The sequence below is a fragment of the Pleurodeles waltl genome, chromosome 1_1 (assembly GCF_031143425.1).
Source record: "Pleurodeles waltl isolate 20211129_DDA chromosome 1_1, aPleWal1.hap1.20221129, whole genome shotgun sequence".
Taxonomy (NCBI): Eukaryota; Metazoa; Chordata; class Amphibia; order Caudata; family Salamandridae; genus Pleurodeles; species Pleurodeles waltl.
In genome coordinates, this window is record NC_090436.1 from 368,718,652 (window position 1) to 368,731,376 (window position 12,725).

Below are 12,725 nucleotides of genomic sequence, written 5' to 3' on the forward strand. Positions count from 1 at the left end.
AGCAAAAGTGACAGAGAAGATTGTCAACAAACAGCTGACCCGCTACCTCAAAGTCAACAACATCCTGGACCCGTCCCAATCTGGTTTTCGCAGTAACCACAGCACAGAGACCGCCCTCATTGCCTCCACTGACGACATCCGGACCCTGATGGACAAAGGAGAAACAGCCGCCCTCATCCTCCTGGACCTATCAGCAGCCTTTGACACGGTCTGCCACCGCACCCTATTAGCACGCCTCCATGACGCCGGTATCCAAGAAAAGGCCCTGGCCTGGACCACATCCTTCCTCTCCGGCAGAACCCAGAGCGTCTGCCTCCCACCCTTCCGCTCCAAAACCACTGAGATCATCTGCAGCGTCCCACAGGGATCCTCCCTCAGCCCGACACTGTTCAATATCTACATGGCCCCCCTCGCCCACGTCGCACGACAATACAACCTCAACATCATCTCCTATGCCGACGACACCCAGCTGATCATATCCCTCACCGAAGATCCCCACACCGCCAAAGCTAACCTCCACCGAGGAATGAAGGCCATAGCCGACTGGATAAAGGACAGCAGACTGAAGCTGAACTCAGACAAGACGGAGGTCCTCATTCTCGGACCCACCCCATCAGCCTGGGACGACTCTTGGTGGCCCATGTCACTAGGCACAGCCCCGGAACCCACGGACCACGCACGCAACCTGGGGGTCATCCTCGACTCCACTCTCTCCATGACCAGGCAAGTCAACGCCGTCTCCGCGTTCTGCTTCAACACCCTCCATATGCTCCGCAGGATCTTCAAATGGATCCCCCTCCACACGAGAAAAACCGTTACCCAGGCCCTCATCACCAACAGACTCGACTACGGGAACGCCCTCTACTCAGGAACTACAAACAAGCTCCTGAGACGACTCCAACGCATCCAGAACGCCTCGTCCCGACTCATCCTCGATGTCCCCCGCCGCAGCCACATCACACTCCACCTGAGAGGCCTGCACTGGCTCCCTGTCAACAAAAGGATCACCTTCAAGCTCCTGATCCACGCACACAAAGCACTGCACAACACCGGACCCACCTACCTCAACAACCGACTCAGCTTCCACACCCCCACCCGAAGCCTCCGCTCAGCCAACCTCGCCCTCGCCACAGTCCCCCGCATCCGAAAAACCACCTCCGGCGGCAGATCCTTCTCCTACATCGCCGCCAAGACCTGGAACACTCTCCCCACCATCCTACGACAGACCCAGGACCTGCTGGCCTTCAGAAGACTCCTCAAGACCTGGCTCTTCGACCAGTAGCACCCCTTCTCCCCAGCGCCTTGAGACCCTTACGGGTATGTAGCGCGCTTTACAAATGCAGTGATTGATTGATTGATTGATTGTACTTCCACATGTAGTGCTACAGGTATGTGGAACTTGAGTGCAATGGCTTAGGTGTGCATGCTAATCATGGGTGTTCTTGCAACTCTGTGTCTGGTGTAAGTCATGCCTTACTAGAAGTATATGTTGTGTACCAAGCTCTGCATTTCCTGACATGTGTGGCGCTATGATTGGTTAAGGGTTTGCAGACTCCTAATTGTTGATAGACCTAACCTGTGGTGTGTGTGTAGAGCCAAACACGTGTGGAGTTTTCTATACACTCCTGGGTGTCCATGTTGTTTGGAATTGTTAGTTGTTTCTCCCCCCCCCCCCCTCATACACAGGCATGGGTTTGTGAATAGGGTACCTAGGACTGATGCTACCAGTATGTTACACATACATGTGAATAAGTGACTGTTTGATCGGAACCTAGTATACACACTCAAGTATGGTACATGGGTACTATACTTGCAAGTCCAGTTACAACTTGCAGACCATGTGGCTTTAGTTTTGCATTCTATATACTGACATCTGTAGCACAGGTATTGGCGGAGGATATGCAGCAGGATTGTTAGCTGATAACGGGCAGAACTCAGATGGCAAGTCAATGCCAGTTGTTACCCATCTTGTAGGTTTTGGATGTGCTATGTGTGATGTGACCTTTGAAGGCTGGCCTGTCATGTACTTCCTCAGGGACATTCAATGATCTGTATGGTGATATGAGCTGTTACAAGTACAGTAGATGTATTGTCTGATTTACTTCTTGTGCCATTTCACACAATGCAGTTCCTAATGTAAATTATTTGTATTTGTCTTCACAGCTGCAAACATGACACCCATCCAGGTCCGTGAGTTCCAGCGGCGGGCCATGAGATACCAACATATCCTGCTGGTAGAGTCGGGGTTCAGGAGGATGGCCCATCGATACCGCCATGAACGGGCCTCCGGAGCCTGGAGGGCTTTCCCACAGGGTGGCCCTACTTTGCCCACCACAACCACCACCAGCACAACCACCAGTTCCACCCAGGTGGCATCACCCACAGCTGGGACTGTTGTCCCAACGTCTGTTGTAGTTCCAGGCCCCAGCATTGCAACAGCTTCAGGACTGCCCACAGGCCTTGGCTCTACATGCCCACAAACCTCCTCCGCTGGTACCCAGAATGCCCCAGTTCCAACAGTTGACCCTGCAGCATTCCACGAAATGGAACGTAAGATGGACTGTGTGCTGAGGAAGATCAGTAATCTGAGCCGGGATGTTTGCCATATTAACAGGCGTGTGTGGTCCATAAAGCGGACCCTCCGGAGGGCCAACCTCTAGACTTTGTAGACAATGGACATGATTTCCTCCCCTCCCTCCTCTTTCCTTGTTCTCATACTTAGTGGGCTTAGGGGGCTTAGTGTTAGGTTAGTACAGTCTGTTAGTTTAGTTAGTGTTAGTGGGTGGGGGGTCCTGATTCGTTCTATTTTTACTTATTAAGTGTGTGTATGGGCTATGTTGGGGTTCTTGTGTGTTTAATTAAAAAAATTAAAAAAATTGTAAAAAATATATATTTGGTTAGGGTAGTATAGTATGTGTTTAGGTTAGTATGTGTTGTCCTCCATGTGTCCCGTTTCATAAGGTGGGGGGGTTGATGTTTAGAACGTTTCGTTACATGTGATAAGTAAGTTTAGGTTAGGTTAGTTAGGGACAGTTGTGGGTAATGAGTAGTCAGGGTAGATTAGGGTAGGTAAGACTTTTCCCTCAGTTTCGTCTTCTGTGATTACCATTTAATAAATATATAGTTAACCCTTTACAGTATGTGTTAAATGCTACTTGATCATGGCCTTGGCATTAGTGTACATGAATTTTGTTCTCTTACATTTGTGTCCTATGCTACGAACAAATCCCAACTGAGCTGTAAGATTGGCAGCTACCCAGAGATACCTTGAAAAGATTCCTCCATTCGTTGCAACCACCAATCACAGTAAATATGGATCCCAACGTGTTTTTGTTGGTAAGTATGTTTTGTAAGTCACAAACGGTGCTTCCAGACTTGGTATTGGGGGAATAGGTTTAGGTCTGACTGCAGTGTGATGTTCAAGGACACCCTTATAAGATGAGTTGTCGTAAGCACTCTTGTAGTCTTGTCTTCATGACTCACATAGATCATTTGTGACACTGTCCAGCATTATTACCTATTTGGATGTAAACTCAGACACCTTCATTCATGCAGTTTTTGTAGTGTTTGCTTAGATTTGTGTGCACTGTTATATGTGTTAGTATTGCATGGTGACAACATTTTGCTGCCACTATTTTAGGACTTAGATATCCCTTGAGGAAGCATTATTCTGTCCAACACAGCATGATGGTGTATGGTTTCTCACTTCATCAGATATTACCCTCAGGAAGGGCAGAGTATGATGCAATCCTGGCCACTGTGCAGATTTATCTGACTACACAATTTCAGGACAGTTGTATTGACAAGCTATGTTATTTGACAGTAGGCACATTTCAGTTATCTACTGCACAGTTAATGTGTCAAATTACACAGAGACAAAGTGGTTGTCGAAGTGCTATTTATTGAAAAGTGCTGTAGTGCTATATGTACATTGTCCAGGAGTCCATGATAGTGACATCTTACATTGTGATCCTACACAAGGGGTTAAGGAAATGCTTTTGACATGCTGGGGTGATGTTTCAGACAGTGCAGAGGGACAGGATTTGCCAATGAGTAAGAGAGAGACAGTCACTGGGCAGGCTGACAAGATATACAGTGGTTAGCAGAACAGTCATTGAGTAGAGTTGTTGTAAGACTGGCATGTTACAAAACACAGGACCTTGGTAATAGTTGGCCATGTGGCAGGGACTAGTGCTTCTGGGTACTTTTCCGTGTGAAGGTGATCTGTTCCATGTCTTCTTCTTCTGATGTGTGTGTTGCCTCCTCTGTCCTTGTTGGTGGTGGTTGTGAAGGGGCAACACACACCTCAATGTTAGAAGACGTGGAGTCAGACATCCCGGTCACTGCTCCCTGTGAAGGTCTTAAGGGCAGTACTGCAGCAAGGAGGATCTGCTGATTCTTAAGAATAGCAGCCACATCAGAGCCAGGCCGGCCCTGAGGGGTTCAATGTTGCATTCGTGCATGCGTTGACAGGATTGCTGTTGTAGGTGTTGAGTCAACTGTATTACAGCTGTGCTGATTTCCTTCAGACTTTTTTCAAGGTCCTGTAAGATAGTTGTTCGCCCTTGCATAGCTTCTGCCTGTTCTTCAGTTGACATCATGCATGAACGCACCCCCTCTAGGCTGGCTGCCATAGTTTGCATCCCTACCCGCACCTCATTGGCCAGCTCCCGCTGTACCCCAACTACAGTTCTCTCAAAGCTGGTGCTTGTGTCGTCTGAGTCCTCAGCTGTATTGGAGCTGGCAGGTCTTACAATTGGGGTGGTGGGGGGGTCCTCTGTGATGGCTGCTTGTTCTGTGCTCCTCCTTGTGACTGAAGGTGGGGTCTGGAGGGTTCCAAGGACCTCTTGGATGGTCTGCTGGGGAATGTTTGTCAGCTCGTCATCCATGTCATCAGGGTATTCTGGGATAGGCATATCCGCAGGAGATCCATCTTCCTCTGCAATGAAATGGGGTACAATTAGTGTGTGTGTGTTGTGGCATTAGTGATGTGACATGTCTGCCTTGTGATGAATTCACATTGTGATCTTGTTTCGTGTTCATTGCTCCAGTCTTTCAGATGGGCATTCTCCCAGGTCTATGGCCCACCTGCATGTCACATGTATTGTGGTAAGTTATTAGACTTGTCAGCATAATTTCCTCTAGGTGTTTGTTCTGGCCAAATAGTGAATTGCCAACTACTTGTCCTACTCAACCCTCCGTCTACATCCATTCTCATGGTGAGGCCTTTCACTGGCTGTGGGTGCTGTGATGGCACTGGCAGCACACTTGACAATCTGGACCTGCCCCAGTCTCTGATCTTTCACATCCACTTAAATGTAGTTGACATGTAGTGTATCCTATACATAGCATTGTTATGGCACGATATGGATGTTGGCATTGGTAATGTGTACAGCTGATGTTGGGAATGTGTGGTACATTGGATTGCCCTGATAATCGTATCAGTGTCCTCTTTCCTCTTCTGACTGTGCAGGTGTATTTCAGTGACCAGTTACATGTGTCCTCCCCCTCAATGCTGTTGTCTGAGCAGTATGACATTTGGGATGTTACATTGTGACCCAGGCACAGGATGGACCCTGACATATGCAGCATGGGTATGTCCTTAGTGCTGTGTAGCTCCTATTGTTGATGACATTGGCTGATGTTTGCAACAACTATGGGCATTGACATTTGACAGGACTGGGGCCTTTGTCTTGTTTCAGGGGATTACTGGAGTAGTCATCCTCAACCCACTAATTTAGGTGTGTGTGATCCATGGGGAAGTTACTGCCATTGGCTACTTGAGCTGCACACAGAACGGAGGTGGTGGTGGCAACTGTTGTCACAGTTACGTTCCAGTTGTCGGTAAGGCTAGAGATTGTGAATTGGGCCCTAGTTATTGTAGGGGGTATGGTGGCTGACGTGTGCCGGGATGTCAGTTTGAAGTTGTGCCCTTCCCTCCTGGCGTGGCTTTACCTTTGCTCCATGTTGGCAGCATGACCCCATGGGACTGTTGTTGGTGTAGTGTAATGGTGTGACCCAGCTTCTGTCTGTGCAGGCCATGCCCCCATGCCATACCCCTTTACCCATGCCACTCCATGTATATGATGACTTCCATGCATTTTGTGGTCGGTATCCCCCCTTGCTTACGGTTGACATTAGTGCATTATAATTTCCCATGCGACTTACCCTGCATGTGCGTTGTCTCCTGGTAGTCTGCGCTGTCCTGTCCTTGAATCCCTGTGACGATCTCCTCAGGGATGATGGCTACAACCATCTCCTCCATGTGGTCCAGGGCCTCCTGGTGTGCTGAACTCCCATCTCCAGTCTGCAGTGCTGCCTTCCTGTTCCTGGCCATCTTTTCCTTGGTCCTGCGCTTGCAGTCATGCCAGCGTTTCTTGCACTCGATGACTGTTCTGCGTAATTCTGCCACACTGTTAATTTTGTTGACAGTTTGTTGCCACATAGCCTCTCTCCTACTGATTGACAATTTTGAGGTGACAAACAGTTGGTGCTGGTGTTCCGTCACCTCTTTAACCAGAATTTCCTGTTCCTCTGCACTAAAGCGACACTTTCTTTTCTTCTTAAAAGTGTCCTGGTTCTTGTGTGGGTCCTCCTGGCTGGTTCCTGGTCTTTTGTCATCTTCCTGGGGTCTGTAGAGGCATCTGGGATCCATTTTGGCTCTCCTCTGCTGAAATGGCTGTGTTTGCGGGGAATTTTGACACTATTGCGTCAAAAAACTCTGCATATCCGGTTTGCGGGGTCGTAAATCGACCCACAGTCATTTCCGCCACATTAACGTCGTTTTGCTTTATGACTTGACGCTGCGGTTTGCGTAAAAAAAAATGACAAACACCTGTGGTTTGCGTCGCCATGCATCAAAGTATACATTTGACACCTGCACGGCGCACCAAAATGGCGTTAACCGGCGGTATATATTTTTGACGCAAAACTGCGCCAGCGCAGTTTTGCATCAAAAAGTATAAATATGGACCAAAGTCTTTAAGCATAGGTTTGACACAGTGTCAACCTTGCCGAGCGGTAAAATGACAAAAGCCATTTACCACTCCAGGCACACTATTACAGCTTTGGACTGGTAAAATACCGTCCAAGCCAACCTGGAATGAGTAAAAGCAATCCCTGACATGTGTTTTGCTCTCATTAGAGCTCAACACAGAGGTTTAGCTTTGTCCAGACACAAGGGAGCAACCAGTATAAGTCAAAAAAATCCCTTTGAGGGTTAGAGTGACGCATAAATTATGCAAAGAAAAATAGTGAACTCTGGGTAGTTCCCAAGTTTAGGTGGAGAGCAGCTCTAGTAAGGAGCTCTCTGCAACACCAGCAATACTCTAGATTTGCTCACCTCAAATGTCTGTTTATCTAGCAAAGTTTTTAAGCATTGGATCAGCACAGTGCTATCCACGCCGAGCTAGATAGTGGCAAAGTCTTTTGCCATTTATACAGAGAAGTCTTTAAGCATAGGTTTGACACAGTGTCAACGTTGCTGAGCTGTAAAATGACAAAAGCCATTCACCACTCCAGGCACAGTATTACAGCTTTGGACTGGTAAAGTACCGTCCAAGCCAACCTGGAATGAGTAAAAGCAACCCCTGACATGTGTTTTGCTCTCATTAGAGCTCATCACAGAGGTTTAGCTTTGTCTAGACACAAGGAAGCACCCAGTATAAGTCAAAACAAATCTCTTTCAGGGTTAGAGTGACGCATAAATTCTGCAAAAAAAGAATAGAGAACTCTGGGTAGTTCCCAAGTTTAGGTGGAGAACAGCTCTAGTAAGGAGCACTCTGAAACACCAGCGACACTCTAGATTTGCTCACCTCAAATGTCTGTTTATCTAGCAAAGTTTTGAAGCATTGGATCAGCACAGTGCTATCCACACCGAGCTAGATAGTGACAAAGGTGGTCATTACAACCCTGGCGGATGGTGTTAAAGCTGCGGTAATACCGCAAACAGGCCGGCGGACAAAAAAAGGGAATTATGACCGTGGCGGAAACCGCCAACATAGACAGCCACTTTAACACTCCGCCCGCCACGGCGGTACAGACAAGCAGCGCGGCGGTCACCGCCAACAGACAGGTGGAAGACAATGTACTGCCCACAGTATCACAACCCGCCAATCCGCCACCTTTTCCGGGGCGGATTCACTGTGGATAAAAACACGGTGGAAACAGCTTTTGCAATGGGAAAATGCTCACCTTAACACACTCCACGAGGAAGGAGGCCACCATGGAGCCCGAACTACAAATACTCCCTGCGCTTTTCTTCCTGCTCCTCTACGATCACCAGCAATGTAGGCGCCGAAGACAACGGTGAGTACTGCACCTACGACATAGGGGAGGCAAAAGTCAGGGGGACACACACGCAACACCCCCACCCCCAACCCGACCCTCACCCACTACAACACACACACCAATGCATTTCCAAACAACACTGTAACAACCCACAACCCCCCCAGAAGAATGCAAAGACAAAAGGAAATCAGTTCAAACATTGTAATGTATCAAAATACAGTAACCAAATATATACAGATACATATAAACATTCGAAAATCATACATCACGAGTAGTACTGTAGGTGTGCACATATCAATGTCCGTGGACCACTGAGCCCAAAATGCATGGGCGAGGCCCAATCTAGATACCTGTCCACAAACGGAGAGAACACTGCAGGGGCATCAGATAGAAATACAACAGGCACCTCAGGGGGAAGGAAAGGGGGGGCACCTCAGCCGGATTACAGCACCACGCCAGATCCACGACGGGGCTCCATGCCCATTGATGTATCCTGGGGAGTGCAAAGCCACAGTCTCTCAAGTCTCTACAGTTGGTGGGTTGCCCACTGTACCATCCTGGGGAGTGCAAAGCCACAGTCTCTCCAGTGGGTGGTTTGCACACTGCTTTATTCTGGGGAGTGCAAAGCCACAGTCTCTCAAGTCTCTCCAGTGGGTGGTTTGCCCACTGCTTTATCCTGGGGAGTGCAAAGCCACAGTCTCTCAAGTCTCTCCAGTGGGTGGGTTGCCCACTGCTTTATCCTGGGGAGTGCAAAGCCACATTCTCTCAAGTGGATGCAGGTCTCCACTGGTTCTGGAGGGGGACTGGTGCCCAGAGTGCATCACGCTCCCCGTGACGGTCCCAGTTCCGTCACTGTCCCAGCTGCACATGGGCTAACGATGCTTGATTTGGCAGTCTTTGCCCTGTTCAACGGTCTTCACCATGGCGGTCTTTGCCCTGTTCAGCAGTGCTTGCCTTTGCTGTCTCTGACCTTTTCAGCGGTGCTATGCCATGGCGGTCTTTGTCCTGTTCAGCGTTGCTTGCCTTTGCTGTCTCTGACCTGTTCAGTGGTGCTTTGCCATGGCGGTCTTTGGCCTGTTCATCGGTGCTATGCCATGGCGGTCTTTGTCCTGTTCAGCGGTGCTTTGCCCTGTCAGCGGTCTTCACCATGGCGGTCTTTGCCCTGTTCAGCGGTGCTTGCCTTTGCTGTCTCTGACCTGTTCAGCGGTGCTTTGCCATGGCGGTCTTTGCCCTGATCAGCGATGCTATGCCATGGCGGTCTTTGTCCTGTTCAGTGGTGCTTTGCCCTGTCAGCGGTCTTCACCATGGTGGTCTTTGCCCTGTTCAGCGGTGCTTGCCTTTGCTGTCTCTGACCTGTGCAGCGGTGTGTGGCATTACGGTCCCTCAGTGCTCAGCGGGGCTGTGGCTGCGGGGCCCTCGAGGACACTGACTCTGGCTGTGGTCTCCGGACCAATGACGATACTGCTGCCCTCCAGGGCACTGACTCTGGCGGTGGTCTCCTGACCAGTGACGATACTGCTGCCCTCCAGGGCACTGACTCTGGCAGTGGTCTCCGGACCAGTGACGATACTGCTGCCCTCCAGGGCACTGACTCTGGCGGTGGTCTCCGGACCAGTGACAACAGTGCTGGCGGTGGCGTCCCGGCCGGCGGGGAGGATGGTGCCCTTCTCCGCTGTACTGCTCTTACCAGACTTTGGAGACTTCTTCTGCCCCTTCACCACCTTGGGAGGAGTCACAGCTAACTCGGCACTCCCCCCAGGACCCTTGTGAGCTGTTTTGCCGGCAGGAGTCTTCACCCTATCCCGTCGGCCACTTTACAACTTTAGGTGCTTTACAGGGGGTGGACTGGCAGTGCTTTGGCTCCGTGTCACACTGGCTGCCCTGGTGGCCGGTGCACTCCACACACCTTTAACACACACCACTGGTACCTGACTTTTTTTGGCTGAGGTGCTACTACGGGACCTATGAATTGGAGAGGTGGGGGTGGTGGGAAAGAGGTCAACGTTGCTGAGGAAGACTTTCTGATGAACACTGGGATGGGTAGCTAGAGGGGGTCTGGGAGTGGAGAAAGAGGACTTGGTTGTAGGAGGTGTAACTTTAGGTGATTTGGGTGCAGGTGCAGGTACTGGAGGCTGTTGTGAGGTGGATGGATGTTGGGTGTGTGGGTGCCCGCATTTGTGTACCTTGGGAGGGGGCGTCACAGACACACTGGGAGTGGACACAGGGGACGTGTAAATGGTAGTGGGGTTGGTGAGTGCAGGTGAGCGGGGTGTGGTGCTGGGTGTTCTGGTGCGAGTCCTAGTGCCTGTAGATGTAGTGCATGCAGGTGAGAGTGTAGACGACACTGGAAGGGAGGCGGGAGACGACGAGGAGGGGGACACAGTGGAGGCAGTGGATGTTGCTGTGTCTGTATGTGGGTGATGCTTGTGTGAGTGCCTGTGGGTTGTGTGGTGCTTATGTTTGCCTGAGCTACTTTTGTGTGTTGAGGTGTGTGCATGCTTGTCTGATGGTGTGCTTGGGATAGGCTGGGGTACAGGAGACTGGGTCTGGGTGGAGGAAGTTGGAGGGGGGAGGCTAGACACAGGGACAATGGCTGCCATCAGTGCTGAGGCCAGAGATTGCAGGGTTCGATGAAGGGCAGCCTGACCAGAATGAATGCCCTCCAGGAATGCATTACTGTATTGCAACTCCCTTTCTACACCCTGGATGGCATTCACAATGGTAGACTGCCCAACAGTGAGTGACCTGAGGAGGTCAATGGCCTCCTCACTGAGGGCAGCAGGGGTGACTGGGGCAGGGCCTGAGGTGCCTGGGGCGAAGGTGATGCCCACCCTCCTGGGTGAGCAGGCACGGAGCGAAGGCTGAGGGGCTGCTGGGAAGGCGGTGCTGGTAGGGGGGTTGGCGGCTGTACCTGTAGAAGTGGGGGGCACAGATGGTGCCGCCACCACAAGGGAGCTCCCATCGGCGGACGAGTCAGTGTCGCTGTTTGGTGATCCGGTGACCGACGTGAAGCTCCCCTCGCCCTCCGTCCAACTGGTGTATTCAGAGTCTGGGGTGTGGCCCTCCATGGCCATGTGGGATGCAGCTCCCTCGTGCTCCGGTGCCACTGTACCTCCGCCTGATGATGCTGATGCAACAAAGGAACAGGGAGAGCACAAAAAGGGGGGGGGACGACAGAAGAAAGACAGGTTGAGTGCATGGCTTACTGCTACCGTTGGCGGACAATACAGACACAGCAGCCCCCTGCACTGCGCCGTGCTCTTGGCCTCTACGGAACACAATTCCTGGGATCTGGCCTACATGGCTATGGTGGACATCTGCACACATAGATGACACAGGGCGTAGTCTATCTGTACTTGGCACTCTACAGAGGTGGGGTGGAGTGCCACAGGGCCTGCATTCCAGAGGGGCCTAGCCTACGTAACTCGCCCTGGCCTAGGGAAACCCACAGCCCTCCTCCCCCACCCAGACCCCTCCACTGCACGCAAAGTCCGCAGAATGAGAGTGTACTCACCCCCTTGTGTCTGCTGTGATGCCCTCAAGCGCCCATCCAACTCCGGGTAGGCCACCACCAGGATCCGGAACAGCAGGGGGGTCATGGTGCGACGGGCACCCCTCCCACGTTGGGAGGCCATCCCCAGCTGAGCCTCTGCCATTTTCTTGCTCCAGCGGTGAATGTCCTCCCATCTCTTACGGCAGTGGGTGCCCCGTCTCTGGTGGACCCCCAGGGTCCGGACGTCCTTGGCGATGGCACGCCAAATGTCCTTCTTCTGGTGGGCGCTGAACTACATGACATGTACAGGGGAAGAAGAGAAGTCATTACCAACTGCACCTTCGAAGTGAGTGGCCCCCATCCCTACCCTTGCCATGTGGCACATGCATTCACAGTCCTTAATGGTCGCTGAACTCTGCCCCCTTCCTATTGACATCCAGCCCGCTCCACCCAGCATAGCCCAAACAACGTGCTCCCTGTGTACTTACCTGTTGGTCTGGAGGACCGTAGAGTAGCGTGTACTGGGGGAGGACCCCGTCCACGAGCTTCTCCAACTCCTGAGCAGTGAAGGCAGGGGCCCTTTACCCAGACGCAGCAGCCATTGTCTCTTCCAGACCGAGGTCACAGCAGCACTTGCAGTGTAGGTCATCTCCTGTCGAAGATCAGGTATCGAGTGATTGAACAGATAGAAAATGGCGGTCACGTCCGCGGCGGTGACGTCCGCGGCGGTGCGTATCATCACCGCCGGCGCACTTCGCCATTGGCGCCTGGGACCCATAGGGTCCAATGTTAACCAATGCAGCATTGCGCCGCGGTCTACGACCGCCTACCGCAACGGTGTACAACGCCAGCGCAGATACCTCACATCCCATTGTCCCACTTTAGAGGTCAGGCAGCCGCCATTTCAGGGGCCCACATGGCTTCATTTACTAATGCGTCACAC